Here is a 16460-nt window from a genome sequence, read left to right as displayed (position 1 = left end):
TTATTTCGAGTCAGAAGGTTACTCGTTTTCAATAGAATGCAGATAGTTTTTGAAATCGATCGCGATTATTCTCTTCGAGCGAGTTCTAAGCACTTCGAATAAATTGAAGTCATTCTCATTTTTATATATTTTCCGTTTTAGCTGAAATTAATTCTTTTCTTTAACCGCTCGTATGGTTGCTTTGTATAGTAGGGTGGAAAATACCTACTTTCGGGGTACTTGGTACCTCGTTGTCTATAACTTCTCTAATAGTTTTATAAAAATACTTTACATTATGGTTCAAAGAGTTTCCAGCAAAATTGTTATCCCATGCAATAGCAGATACTGCATGGTTTATTCCAGAATAATCGGCTTTTTTGAAATTGTATTGGCAATTAATCGATTGTCTACGGAGGCTTCCGATTTGGCTAACGTTGCATATGAATTCTATTGAGGGGTGATGACTATCTTCATGGACTAGAACAGTGATGTAACTGATTTATTTTGGTACGATTGCAGAAAATGAGGTCTAAAATCTTATTGTGTTATGAATGTAATTGAAGTGCATAAAATTTTGAAATGTGTATCGAGAATATTGTGGTACTTTAGTTCAACATTATACGGTTCGAGATAGGAGCTTTCACTTACATATATCCAAGAAGTTGTTGATAAGTTGAAATCCCCAAATATCAGAACAACACGGTTATTGGGTGTGATTACAGAATTTAGTTTAAACACAAAACAACTAGTGGCATAATCATTATTCGGTGACAAATAGACACAACATAACATTTTCACTCCATTTAAAGAAATAGAAATCCACACGTCTTCTGCTTCAATTTCACAATCTGGCTAAGGCGATGCACCTAGCTTATGATTGGTAGCCATAAAAACTCCCCCGCCATCTTTTTTCTCGCTAGCACTGGATGATCTGTCTCTCCGAAATATTGCATATTCTTTGGGATCTATCACTTCATGGTCATATATTGTCTCGTTATTCAACCATGATTCAGAAACTAACAAAATATCAGGTTTGTTGATTGACACATTCAGTTTGAATTCACATAGTTTAGTTCGCAAGCCACGCACATTTTTATAAATGATATTTAGAGCCTTTGCGATGGTGCATGGTGCCGGTGATTATAGACGCTATAATTTATGCAGATCTTCTATTTTTGAGATCTGCATTGTCTTGGATGTGTCGGTTTTTCTAACCCAAACAAAACGACAATTTTTATTTTTGGCATCTTCACGAGTTTGTTTCAATAACATTTTAGTTTTTGTTGGCAAATGTTCATTTATGAAGAATCTATTGGAGACACTATCCAGAGTGAATCCTCGCTGATTGGTGGCATCTTTTTTCGCTAACTTAACGGGAGTTAAGACGTAATCTCGGCTTTGTTTAAACCTGAATTTCACTACGATATTCATTGGTTTGTTTTCTGCTCTGGAGGGGACTCTAAAAGCAGTGTCAATGGAGTCAGGATCCAATGATGTATTTGAGAATCTCCCAATTTTCGTAACGATATCAACTAAATTCTCGTTATTTTTCTCCGGAACCTCATGGATCTCTATATTGTTAGATGTGGAAGAGTATTCCAGGTTATCTGTTTCTTGAATTCAAGGACGTCATTTCTTAAAGAAACATTTTTCCGGGTTTTGAAGTAATTGTTCAATTTTGAGCAAATTTTCATCGAACTCCGTGACCTTCTTAGAGCAAAAGTTTACAGATTCTCCGATCATTTGTATCTCGTTTTTGAGTTATTGAAATAAACTATTTACATGTCTACGTATCAAGAGTACCTCTATCTCAAGGGTAGTGTAGGTAGCAAAGTGACTTCTACTTCAGACAGGCGCGTCCCCGCCGAGAGGAGGCGGTGGGAAACGCCCCCCCCCCGTGATGTTAGCGGGTTGACGCTCATCCAGAAACATATACTTTATTAAAAACGACAAGGTAATGTGCCTCTTGCCGCCAAGACTTATGCCACCATTACATGGTTTTGATATTTAGGTCGTTCAAATGAAAACATAGCTGTCGATGTGTTGATTAGCTAGATACTCATGGAAAAAGTTCATGAAAAAACCAGGACAGAATGTCTACAGGAAGTTTTCTATGCCAGTTTTTTCATGAACTTACAAACGGTCATTTACATGTCGCTCATGGAAAATATCGAGGGCTTCATATTATGATAAACTCTAACTGCCGTGATATTACTAGTCAGCGGACTTTTCGGAAGGAACCACTTGAAGTGTTTGTAAGCAAGCCTTCGGATCACATCTGTGAACGGTTTGACCTTCGCTAAGTCTCGTAAACGCTCCAATGAAATGTATCGATCATTATCAGTCACGATACGAAGCATCGTCTCGAGTCTCCGCAACGGAGTCCTCTTAAGGCTGCAGAACACGGAACAAGCGTACAACATAGCTGGCCTGATAATTTGTTGATATATCAGGAGCTTGTTGTCAATACTCAGTTTGGAATTTCGTGCAATGAGAAGGTAGTTTCGTTTAATCGCCGCTACCTCGTTTAATCGACGCTACCGCTCTCTGAATTGCCAGACTCAAGTGCTCATGAAAATTCAAGCGCTTGTCCAGGATAACTTCCAGATACTTCGCACTTTTCTGTTCTTCTACACACATTCGTTGAATTGTCATTTACCTGAAGATCTTCTCGTCGCGTCGGTGAATTTCTTCGTGAAATTCAGCTCAGTCTTTGACGGATTTAGCCTTATCTTATTCCTCTCCATGTACGGTACAACTAACCGATCCAGGTGAATCTGTATTTGGCATGTTGCCATGTGTAGTCTGACTGACGAGATGTGAGAAACGTCTTGTCAGCATCTGGAATAGGGTGGAGGGCGCTAGATCAGTGGGTGGTGATATAATTCACGTAGAAGTTTTATTACACGGGGGGTACAATTCAAATTATCTGCATTTTTCGAATATTTTAATGATCGCCATCCCTTAAAATCGCCACTGCTTCTTAATTTTTTCTTAGATCAATCCGTAGCTTACAATCTTCACCTCAACGTTCTGATGTATGTGATATTTTTCGTAACTTTCTGTTTATTCGTTGCATTTTTCAGATATCCTCGATATCGCTGTAACCAAGTTGATTCCTTTTTGATAAGATTTTAGATATGGTTCCGATAAATCTAAAATGAACTGGTTAATTGAATGAAAAGTCAAAATATTTCAAGGATCAATTATTTCATATCGGTTTCTACATTGACCCATTCAAAATTATGCTAGTACAAATTTGAGTTAAAAATATGCTATCCTTTAATCGCGTGTTTGTGAAAAAACACCGATTATTGAGATTATTTGCGAGTCCTTGATACGGAATGATACACGATACACTCTATCTATAACAATCTTGACATGAACATATTGCACTTGTGATATACTATTTGTAATCTTTGGTGCAGTAATGAATATTACTCGAGTTTTTTCCCTACACCAAATTGTTATTTTAACACTTCGACACGTGTTTCGATCACCAAGTGATCATATTCCTCTTGAAGATGATCACTTTGTGATCATCTTGAGTTGAGGTGTTAAAATAACGGTTTGGTGTTGGGAAAAAACTCCAATAATATTCATGAACATATTGCATCAGCATTTTCTTAAATTTAACAGCATCACTACATTTCGCTGCAACTCTATTGGAGTTCTGATCTTAGCCCATCAGATTTTTCCTAAGAGTTGCATTCACAAATCAGCTAATGCCACTGATGTGATCTATGCCAGATCAAAACAGAATCATAATTCAACTCTTTTGGGCTTTCGTTAATACTTGCAGTTTGAAGTGAAAGATGCAGAGAAATACAAAATATCGTTCTATGTTGCTTAGCTTTGCAACGTATCACTATATAGTATACAACAAAGTCGCTTCCCGCTGTCTGCCCCAATGTATGCCTAGATCTTTAAAACTACGCAACGGATTTTGATGTGGGTTTTTTAATAGTAGAGTGATTCAAGAGGAAGGTTCATATGTATACAACATGCATAATATAGTAGAGAAACACTGATAATTTCAGAGCAATACAGCGTTAATCCTTATCCAATTAAGTATAGTCGGAGTGAACGATATTATCAACATTTAAAGTTGGCCAAGAAACCAATACATAGAAATGAACCGGCTGCGAAACAGTCCACGTGGACAGAATTGGCGGTTCGTATTGGATAATTTTTACTAATCGAGTTTTATGATTGGCTGAAGAGTTATAAAATTGAATTTGAATTCATGTTACGGTGACGAATAGAAATCGGGGAATGCGGGGATGGTTGTCGCCGTCGTGTTCAGTTCAGAAACTGATCGAGATTTGAGTGTTGGAATTTGATATTGGTGCAGTTATAATTACTTAAAATTTTTGTTATCTGTTTAAAATGTGGCGTCCTTGGGCAAGTACTAATAGTGGTAACGAGTGTGATAACAACGCAGACTTTTTCCAGTGTAGTGATTCCAATAGCGATGGTGAACAGTGCGAAAAAGAGATACCACTGAATAAGATTCGGATGCATTCGAGTATGTTTCAATGTATATAAGAATCTACATCTCAAGTTTGATTTCGAGGGAAACAAACTATTACAATCAATATCAGATTTGACCGAAATTCCTTTCTCAACTGTACGTAAAATAGTGAAAAACAAACCTTATGAACGTAAGACGCGATGTGATACAGGATTACCAAAACTTTCAGGTGTTCATCTAATAAAAACATTGAAAAAACAATATACGACTGTTACAAAAGCAATGAGATTCCTACAACTGAAATCATGAGGAAGAAATTGAATACTTCCGGCGATAACGTGAGCTGCTGTGACAAAACTCTGCAGAATTGGATAAAGAAACTAGGATTTAGATTTAAAATAATAAACAAACGTCAAGCAATTATGGAAAGCAGAACAATAGTGGAATTGCGTAACAAATACTTAGAACAAATAATTAAATATAGACAAGAACAACGGAAAATTTTCTAAATTTGGACGAAACTTGGTATGACAGTCACGACACAATTACAAAAGAGTGGACTGATGGTTCGAGAATGTGTACGCCTAATATGCCTGCAAATAAAATTTGATAAGATAGGTAATAGAGCTAATTAAAGAAGAAGTATCTAATATTACCGAAGAAGACTGGCAGAAAAGGAATAAAAAAGTAATTTTAGTTGAAAAAGACTATATGGAGATTGGTCATTTCCATAATAATGATGGAAATAAATTCAGGAGTATTTTCAATTATCACCTTTTTATTTGAATCCCTACTTTCCCACTTATAATATATATATATATATATATATATATATATATATATATATATATATATATATATATATATACAGTGTGTCCAAGATAAGGATCCTAAGCATGGGAATCTCAGTACCTGTTGGAGATACAGCTTAGGTTAAATTAGGAAAAAGTTGTGTTCTTTAAAGCTTATTTACATGCCGTTTAGAAACTTGAAGAATTTTCATGGCCTGCTGAAATATTTGGGAAAAACGAGAATTTGACAATATCAATTTTATTTTTTTCTGACTTTATTGGAAAAGATATCAAAAAACGAATAACACTTTTTCATTGGCACTTTTAAGGTACTACACGATGGTATTTTTATATTTTATATCCGACGTTTCGTTTTCAAAAAACCATCATCAACTTTATTTTTTTAAATAGCCCGAAAAAAAAAGTACACCCCGTATCTGATTCCATTTTTTATTACGAATTCAACGATGTAACACATGCCATTGTTTTCTTTTTAGTTTAAGGGAAAATTGCATTTTTTTCTATTTTTAAAATGTATTTTTAAGTAGGTTAATAATGATTTTTTTAAAGTAATGAAAACAACAAAGAAATTAACATATTTTTTATTTAATTCAAAGGAGGTGTTCAAACAGGTTTCCGTTATTTTCCACACATAAGTATGATCTTCTAACTGTAGAACTTAAAACATCACGTAACATCTCTGGTGTAATACTGTTAAATGCGACAGTTACACATTCTCGTAACTGCTGTTCAGTTTCAAAAGAATGTTGGTAATCCCGGTTTTTAACAAAACCCCATATGAAGAAGTCCAGAGGAGTTAAGTCAGGGGATCACGCTGGCCAAGACACTTCACTAAAGGTTCCAATCCACCTTCCAGGAAATCGCTGCGAAAGATACTCTCGAACTTATCTAGAATTATGTGCAGGAGCACCGTCTTGTTGAAACCAACAGTTATTGACCTGTGCCAGAGGTAAATTATCTAAACAGTCTTCTACATAGTTTTGCAATAAATGATGGTATCGTTCGGCGGTCAAAGAATTATAGTAAAAAAACGGACCTAGTATTTTAGTTCCTAAAATTGCACATCACTTATTAAACCCAAAACGTTCTTGGTGTCTTGATATTTTCTTAACACGCGGATTTTGCTGAGCCCAGTAATGCGTATTTCGGCGGTTGAAGATACCATTATTAGTGACCATACTTTCGTCAGACCATATTATTTTTGAAGGGAAATTATAATCTTCTTCATACGCGCGTGTATACCATTCGCAAAAATTTCGGCGCCGTTCGAAATCCCCTTGTTTAAGTCCTTGGCAAATCCTAAATTTATAGGGGTGATATCTATTTTTACGCAAAATTGGCTACTCCTACATTATTTTCGATTTGCCTAGTTGATATTTCAGGGTTCTCAACAACTGCTAGTAAAACATTATTTTGGGCTTTTTCTGAAGATTCCTTTTTTCGAGATAAAACAGGCTTTTTAAATGAACCATATTCTTTTAAATTTCGAGCCAGCTCTAAGAAAATGGACTTACATGGCTGCTTTCTTTCTGGATATGTATTAAGATACATTGCTGCTGTATTTACAGTATTTTTGTGGCACAAAATGTAGCACGTTAGCATGTCAAACTTTTCTTCATGGCCATAATGCTCACCCGGCATATTCGACGATAATAACACAATATTATCTATTCAACAATAAACAATAATAACGACAACAGTAACAATAACTCTAAAAACAACAACTCGACAAACAGGCTAACAACAACGACAATTACTATTTTATCGTGTAATTAAATAATATTTGACAGGCTCGGTGACAGGTATTTACGTCAAAGCATTTGTTTGCAACGCCTACTTAAAAATAGAAAAAAATGTAATTTTCCTTTAAACTAAAAAGAAAACAATGGCATGTAATACATCGTTGAATTCGTAATAAAAAATGGAATCAGATACAGGGTGTACTTTTGTTTCGGGTCATATAAAAAAATAAAGTTGATGATGGTTTCTTGAAAACGAAACGTCGGATATAAAAACTAAAAATACCATCGTGTAGTACCTTAAAAGTGCCAATGAAAAAGTGTTATTCGTTTTTTGATATCTTTTCAAATGAAGTCAGAAAAAAATAGAATTGATATTGTCAAATTCTCGTTTTTCCCAAATATCTCAGCAGGCCATGAAAATTCTTCAAGTTTCTAAACGGCATGTAAATAAGCTTTAAAGAACACAACTTTTTCCTAATTTAACCTAAGCTGTATCTCCAACAGGTACTGAGATTCCTATGCTTAGGATCCTTATCTTGGACACACTGTATATATATATATATATATATATATATATATATATATATATATATATATATATATATATATATAGTTTAAATGAAATTAATAAAAAATACTTTTGTCTAAATACCACTTCGGGTCAAACCCGAAACCGGTCATATACAGGGTGTCTCTGGACTTCCTCTTTTCCTCTCGGGAATGTATAGTCTAAAAGTCTTCGTAACCAAGTTACGGGCCCTCGAAGTTACAAAATGAAAAATGTTTTTCTTTGATAACTTTTCAAGTGAATATTCAAAATCATCCAAATTTTGCTAATTGACTAAACAAATGAATTCCGTCGATGAGCTTTCATGCAGGAGTCAGTTGTTTTGCTACAAAGTCAGGAACGGACTACCCCCGATGGTCCACACCCCAAAACTTTGAAATGACAGATATTTTTCAATATTTTTCAACAAAATGAGGTTACTTGGACAATTTTATGAATAAAAGTACTCGTGTGGAAAGTCGATCGGAGCAACGAGTCTTGATAAAAATGTAGTTCTACTCGACGCTCGTCCACCATTATTTGAAATGAATAATTATCAAAGCAGAAATAATAATGATAACGTTAATTCAACAACATTTATAACAGGAATAATACAAAGTATGCTAAAATGAAGTCGTAAACAAAAAGTACAGTACCTATATGGAAGTTTAAGTCACAATTGTGATAGCAGATATTTTTTCAAAAGAAATATCAAGTTCTGTAGATTCGTGGTGTTTTTAAACTAACAAGCTACTCTACTATGAAATATCGAATTCATTCCATATTTTGTATGTACATAATACGTGTGGAATAATCACGTTTCGTGTTGATCAGTTATCTGAATCTCATGAAACTCAACATTCGAATGTTTCAAATTCTTCTTCACAGCTAAACTGTTGAGGAGTTTCACTGATAATTATAATTTTATGGGAGAAATTCTTTAACACGAATCTAAATTTAGCTGAAAAAACGCACATCGGAAAAAATATTTACTATACTAATAAAAAGCAAACGAATGAACTACAAAAACGGCTGCCCATGATCAGGTGAAAAATATCCAGGGAATAATTATGTTCCATTTCTTTCACAGCTGTTGACAAAAAAACCTTTTAGAAAGTTTTGATAAAAAATGAGAAACTGGAATGCGATTTTGTTTTGTTGAGTGGTGCGTTGTCATATGACTATCATTGTATTGTCAATATTCTATAGGATATTTTGAATTTTTTTGATATGGCCGAACAGTTTACATTCAATGAATATGCAAATATGCATGTATTTTATGGACGAGCATTTTGTAATGCTACAGAAGCTCGTCGTCTGTATTCCGAGCATTTTCCCAATCGAACGGTATCGTCAAGAGAAACATTCGAGCGTGTCGATCGCAGCTTGAGGGAGACAGGTATGTAATAATTGATAATTAATTTGAGCACGTTGTTTTATTTCGATATTATTGTAGGTACAGTTTTGCCAAAACGAGGTGGTGAGGGCGCTCCTAGGACTGTACTGTTGTATTGGAGAAAAATATTTTGGAAGCCGTCGCTGATGATCCTTCAATGAGCATCAGAAATCTATCAGAACAGTTCCATACATCCAAGTCCACTATTCATAGAATAATTAGGGAACAACTGCTCTACCCATTTCACATCCAGAAGGTACATGCCATGACACCTCAAGATTTTCCAGCACGACTGGAATATGCCAATTGGTTCATGGATAGGCAAAGAGAGGATATGACTTTTATTAATCGAGTTTTATTCACTGATGAAGCAGGTTTCAGTAGAGATGGAGTTATCAACTCTCATAATCTCCATATATGGGCCGAAGAAAATCCCCATGGGACATTGCAAACCAAACACCAACGGAAATTCAACGTGAATGTTTGGGCTGGTATCATAGGAAACCATCTTATAGGACCATTCGTTCTACAGGACCGATTGAATGGAGAACGTTATTTGGAGTTCATTCAGAACGATTTGAATGGACTTTTGGAACATGTTCCATTGCAAACCCGAAGAGATATGTGGTTTATGCATGATGGCGCTCCTCCTCATTTTAGTTTGATTGTGCGTGACCATCTGAACCATATTTTCCACAATAGATGGATTGGTAGAGGTGGGCCATATTCATGGCCATCGCGGTCTCCGGATTTAAATCCATTGGATTTCTTTCTGTGGGGGCATCTAAAAAGCCTTGTTTACGCTACACCTATTCACACAAGAGATGCATTGTTGAATAGAATAACATTACATTGTGAAGCCATACGAAACGACCCTGGAATGCTATTTCAAGTACAGAGAGGGTGTCTTCGCAGACTAAGAAAATGTATAGAGAGAGAAGGTGGTCATATCGAGCAGTTTCTGTAGCGGATTTTTCATTTCTGTTTGCTCTTGAGGCTCTTGAGTTTCGTTAGTTAAACGTGTTTGCATTGCATGCGTCAAATCCGGTACTTCTGATTTTTTGCAGACTTGTTTATGATGTTGGCCTAATGAACAATCCAAGTTTGTGACCTCGAGCGCCAAAAGCAACTTTGTCAAAAATTGAAAAAATCGGGTTTTTTCAAATTTCGGCGACTAAAATCCTGAAGGACTAGTTTTTGAAAAAACTTGCTTGATAAGTTTTCAAAGTAGACTAAATTTGCTACAATATGATACTACAACTGTCTCTGTAGACCCAATAGTTTCCGAGATTAAGCCTTTCAAAGTTTATAATTTTTTTCGAACTTCGCAATTTTTAGCATTTTTGTGTATTTGATTAATTTGATTTTGACCCTGATTATACCATCGAAGCTTTTTATGATGGGATGTTAAAAAAGAAAATGAGAAGTGTGAACGATGATGTTTACGAGTGAAAATGAACTAGGAAGACATTAAAATAAACAACTCAAAGAGGAAGGAGAGAATTGTAGAATAATTGATAAATTCTTATTTACATAATGGAACACATGTTTTAAAAATAAAAGTCAGTTTTGAAATGAAATAATTTCATCTTTGATTTCGTCTATTATTTATTAAGCTACGAATAATGAAGTAAAATATAAGTAGAACAAAAGTTAATAAGTTTTATTGTAGGAAATTGAGTAATATTAAAAATAAATCAAATTAGTAGTAAATCAATTGAGTAATTAATCAAAAAATTTAATTAATTTATCCCTCTTGAAAGGTCTCGGTTGAGGTTCGACCCAAACTTGTGATACAAGAATGCACCAATCCCATAAACGAGCGAGGCCTGACTGCCAATATTATTGAATGTACAATAGCAACGCACTTCTTTCTTTAGGAATCCAAGCAGCTGAAATTACCGTTTCGAGCAACATTTTCAAAGAATCAGAGATAAAACTGAATTTACATTCTAGAAGAAGTCGTCGGATGGTGTGAATTGTGTTGTATCGTACACTTGCGACTGTATATTCTCTCGTATGAATTCAGTAGCTGCTTTCACCACGAGTAGCCTTTCTGCTTGAGGATCTGCTTCTACTGTCATACCATCCATTGGTGACAATTTTGTGACCTGTGTTTTTAAAACAAACAGTCGTGTGTTTGAAGGGTCTCTCAACGGTCAAAATATCTTCCCCATACTTTGCAAACAAGTGAGTTTTGACTGTTCGTAGTTGAGGTCGTTCTCCTTCTATCTGGTCCGTGAGTTCATCTAGAGAGAACTGACACTCCTCAGCGTTCTCTTTTAGAAATGAATAAATCTATGGCCTTATCAACTGTGGGATGCTGACGATTTCCTCTGGACTTTCCTGTTGGTGGTGCCTGGTTGAGCTTTGTTTGGCAAAACCGATGATATCTGGCACCAAGGGCTACCAAATCTGTGTTCTCAGATATACGCTCTTTTATTTTGTAGCCCATTCATCACCACGTTTCTCAGCTGCTTTCAAGATTGTTGCACTGAGAGACAACTTTTTCGCATTAATGACATTGTTCCGTTTTTCTGGCTTCTTCTTCCTTTCTGCCACAAGGAAGCTTCAGTTATTTTGTCTCCACATAGACAACAGTGTTCTCTGAAAACGAACTGCTCAGAGACTGATCTCGTGGCCCTTGATGGCCTAATATTTGATTTTCCACTGCTAACAGCTGCTTTGATCAACTTCGGATTGTTGTATTTTATCTGACAAGCACTGTGCACATATATCCCATTTACGCCCTTCATTAAACGCTGATTTTCTATGTTCTTAAGGGATTTACTCGACACAAGAAGGGTTTTTACACCTCTTCCCTTCACTAGGCGTACTTGACCTTCACTTGAAGTCTCCTTACATATAAAACACAAAACCCAGGCTGGGACTGGGATCAGACATTCTGTAGATTTTGAGTTAAAACGGCACTCACGTTATGGGCAGCCGGCCAGTCAACAACTGAAACGAAAAAAAAAATGGATTATTCATTAAGCCAACATCACAAACAAGTCTGCAAAAAATCAGAACTACCGGTTTTCAAAAACTAGTCCTTTAGGGTTATTATCGCCGAAATTGGAGGAAAAACCCGATTTGTCGCGGTTTTCTCTATTTTTGACAAAGTTACGTTGGGCGCCCGAGGTCACAAACTTGGATTATTCATTAGGCCGACATCACAAACAAGTCTGCAAAAAATCAGAACTACCTTAGGGATATTATCGCCAGAATTGGAGAAAATCCCGATTTGTCGCGGTTTTCTCTATTTTTGACAAAGTTACGTTGGGCGCCCGAGGTCACAAACTTGGATTATTCATTAGGCCAACATCTCAAACGAGTCTGCAAAAAATCAGAACTACCGGATTTGACCATACTTTCAGGTGACTAAGGTTACTGGATCAATACCTTTTGAAATAGTTTTCAATTTTGCTCAAATGAAATATGACACAAATTCGCAAATGTAGCAAAATCAAAACCAAGGTGCTACAAAAAATATTCAAGCGGCCTTACAAACCGATGCTATACGCATGATGAAGAAAGGATGCAATTGCATTGTTTTCGTTTGAAGGTGGCATTTTTATTTTGTGTTGTTTGTGGGAGGATAGTACTTACCTATTTCAAAATTAAAACCAATAATTGTGAACATATTTGTTGACATGACGGGTCATTATTAATAGTTATACGCCGATGTGGATACTATGATAGAAAAAAAACGTATTCATATAAGTTCTGTAACCCGTGCAAGCCGAGTCGTATCGCTGGTAAATAATAATACTGACTGATTCTGTGATATTTATTACTATCAGCGCAGATGCCAGTGCTCCCGTCTCATCCTAACCCCAATTCTTTTGTGTACTATATGACATAGTTCGATATCATGCATTCTCCATGAGAGTTATTAAAATAATTAGATTTTGAATATTGATGAACTGGTATTGGTCGAGGAAAACTATTGCAGATAAATCTTATCGGTTGTTCAAAATATATCATTCGACGACGCTGGTTTAGATAACAATAATTGACATAAAGATCTGAATTTCTTCTCAGTATTCTGTCCATGCACCAGGAGCAAACATCTAGTCGGTGGTTAGAAGACGATTTTCTTGTTTTTTATATCCAGTTTTAGTTTTAATTATGTGTAATTGCACTTCGTTACTATAATGATGGTTATACGTATCTAGTTTAGTATCAAGTGAAGTTGTTATGTGTTTTTGCGGATTCCTGGCAAAACTATGTACTATTAATGTTGAATACTAGGACACCTTCTATTGAAAATATCTCAGCATTATCAATATGAATAACGGTAAGTGATGCTTGAACTTTCTAATATATACATCAATAAAGATGATTCTCGAGGAGAGATTTTTGTAATGAAGATCAGTCGAACACCTTTCGTGAAAGTATGTGTAGAAGACTAGTCTCCATACTTACTTCGATGTTTTAGATTTCTTGTGATGCTCTGACATTATTGTCACGTTCAGTCACGTTTCCCTCAGACAGAAGCTATGTCTGAACTGTCTGCATCAAATTCTACTTAGTCACTATCACCTCGAATGAACATTTTCTTCATACCTCCATTTAAGAAATGAAACTTGTAAGTTGATGTTAAGGCATCCAAATGGAAAAAGGAGCAAATTTGGTGTAGTTTTCTACAAGTAGTCGATGCCACTTAGTACTACCAAAGGGGTCGGGGACAATGTCGATCTTTTGAGAACTCCGATGGTATAGATATTGAAGATAGAGTCATTGCTGGCTACTTCTGAGGAACGATTTTAAATGAAACTTTAAAAACATTAACAAAAACTATCTGATAAGCTATAACATCGAATTGCAATCAATAAACCTTCGTGACAAACAGGGTCAAAGACTTTATGAATATTAAGAACGGCAGCCCCAAACCGTACGTATTTCTTAAATGGAGTCACCTGTTAACATTTGCTTGCGGAAAACATTTAATGATAGTTTGAAATGTTTAGCTTCAGATTTTTTGTGGGATAGATAGGTCTGCTTTGTTTTGAAATTTTGTCAGTTTGTAAAAATGGAGCTTCTGACTTCAGAATGTTTATTTTGATAGGGAGTGGATGTTCTCGAAATGGTATATCGATGGCTTAGCAGATCGTCTTTATTCATGGGTCTCTTTCTCAATTAACGTTCTTTACAAGTAGCCAGCCATTGGTGGTGTAGGTTCTTTATTTTCTTATATTCTTGAGTTGCACCCCCTGAAAATAGACTAATATCTGTGAGGAAATAATTGTTTCCTTGGATAATTCAACGGCGGACACTAGATTTGACAGACTTTTAGTCGCTTAGTTATTTGTGTTGGAGTAATTAACCTGTTTTTTGGACATTGACTTTATTATGATCTGTCGTACAATAAATATCCAAAATCGTTGATCGAATTTTATTATATATTTGCTGCCTCAAAGAATATATTATATACAGTGCGGACGTAAAAAATATATTCTCGTCTTAACTTTTGAACTTTGAAGGTTTCAAGGTTACGTAAAACGACATCATTTTGAGTATTCTTTGATGAGAAAGGCAATCGTGTCACACTTGTCTCTGAAAGGGGGCTATTAACTTTTTCAAAAGTAAAGGGAGGCTTGTGATATCTTGTTTAATGGGTAATTCTATATTCAACACTGTTTTATTTTTGAAAATCGGGTCAACAGTTCCAAACAAATTAGCTATTTTATATTTGATTCAAGAATCTGCAAACAAAAGATAAATATAATTTCCAGAACAATGTATCCAAGAATCACACTTCATTTTATTTCAATAAATGTTCAGAATGTTTACCATTCACTTCTCGATAATCTGTTTACAAATTTATTTCATTTCTTATATTCAATTTCTTGGGTTATTTCGTTACAAGCACTTGTTTTTCTATCCACGAGTTCTGAAATGAATTATAGTTGTGTATCGTACACTTCAGATTTCATGTATTTCCTCAACATATGTAAAATCGTCATTTTAGGTGAACTACTGGGCTATTCTAAGGGACTAAGTCTGCCTATCTCAAGAGCGAATTAATGGGATGTAATGGGAGTAATTTACCCTCTTCCCCACATGTATACATGTTTACATGTTTAACTTTCTTCATTAATTTAAATGTTCAATTTATTGTTTTTCATTCATTTTTACTGCCATGAAGAAGCTTCTCATTACAAGCGAAAGCTTCTTCTTAGATGGCTTCACTTAGATGGCCATGACTTCGAATCTAGATGTATTTTTCAATGCTGAACAACTTTTCTAAATAAAATTTCTTCCCGATATTTTTCAAAACAAGAGTACTTTACTACTGTCTCAAAATCAAACATGTATTTATATTTATATCCTGGACCCGGATGTCACGCAGGTAGCTATTGCTGGGAATTCTAGGTCTTCTAACTGGAACCACAAATGTGCGGTTGGCTCTTGTTGTTGACTCCGTGCATATGTGTTGTTTCCTGCTTTCGGCAAACAAGTGTTACCCATCTTTACATTTGGCTGCACCGCGCTGATGAGGTCAATAGCCAGAAACACGTGTTTCTGGAGTGAATTTTGAGTCCATTTTTTCGTGAAATCATGATATTCATCGAGTGTTTGTAGATTCTTAAAACGAATACAAAACTGCTGATCACTATAATTGAAAGATATATTGAACAAAAACAACAATAATTAAGACGGGAGACTTTTTACGTCTGCACTTCGTGGATTTAGTTCAAATTTCGTCATGGGGTTAGTAACAGAACTAGTGGTTTTCTAATGCATGCTTGATTTTTTCCTTATATATGGATAATAAAATTATTCTTGCTAAAGACAGTTTCTTTACCGCATTTATTTCTTATCGCCTTTTTCGAATTATATTCTAATTTCACATTCCCAGATGACTGAATTCAACCCACCTTGCACCTTTGAAATAACCTAGTACCCGCCCATGACCCACACAATGTAGTAACTTACTTTATTAGTTAACAAAAGGATTTTACTTTACGATGTTTGTATCAGTTGAAAATATTGAAATATGTCTCACTAAGATGGATGTTCCTCGATATCTTAATACCTAAAGTGTAGGAAGCGACGTTTTTTATTCATTTTATCATTTTTTAACATTTGAAGATAATACCTAATTGTGAAAATATTTGAGTACCTATTATAAATATGGTGGTAGAGTTTTAATTACCAGAAACTGCAAGAACTGTAGCTTGGTGAATTTTATTAAATTGGTATTTTTTTAAGTTTATTTGAAAATCGGTTACACTGGTATCTAACCCTGCGTCTCTACTGGAGAATATCCCATAAATACAAAAGTGTTTCAAATTACCAGACTACATGGGTAAGGATGTTATAGGTGCAGACTGAAATTCAATGAAAGTGTTTCAAATTTAAATAAAAAATTGTCCTCTGGACGTTATGCAGTAAGAGTAACATCGAATAAACTTGGTCTTTCTTCCCCCAAGGTTGTGTACCATTCCTTAGTAGAATCCTAATTGATGCATGGAATCCCATTCTGGGGTGTGTAATATGAATC

At 35.2% G+C, this 16460-nt stretch overlaps 1 protein-coding gene across 2 annotated transcripts in view; it reads left to right on the top strand.

Moving 5' to 3' along the window:
* LOC111512181 (monocarboxylate transporter 9) overlaps window positions 1-16460 on the top strand; it is a 54675-nt gene that overhangs the window by 9522 nt on the left and 28693 nt on the right. The window contains exon 1 of one of the 2 annotated variants that reach the window (XM_074179887.1): window positions 12995-13250. The exons of the other annotated variant lie outside the window; for it this stretch is intronic. The gene's annotated coding sequence lies outside the window, so the exon portion shown is untranslated. Of the gene's footprint in view, window positions 1-12994; window positions 13251-16460 lie in introns of those variants that run through there. 2 annotated transcript variants of the gene reach the window in all.

Source organism: Leptinotarsa decemlineata, unplaced genomic scaffold (genome assembly GCF_025532065.1).
Source record: "Leptinotarsa decemlineata unplaced genomic scaffold, Ldec_3_MD MMD2_tig00026282_RagTag_RagTag, whole genome shotgun sequence".
Taxonomy (NCBI): domain Eukaryota; kingdom Metazoa; phylum Arthropoda; class Insecta; order Coleoptera; family Chrysomelidae; genus Leptinotarsa; species Leptinotarsa decemlineata.
Note: the sequence above shows the minus strand (reverse complement) of the source record. Positions and strands in the feature narration are given on the sequence as shown.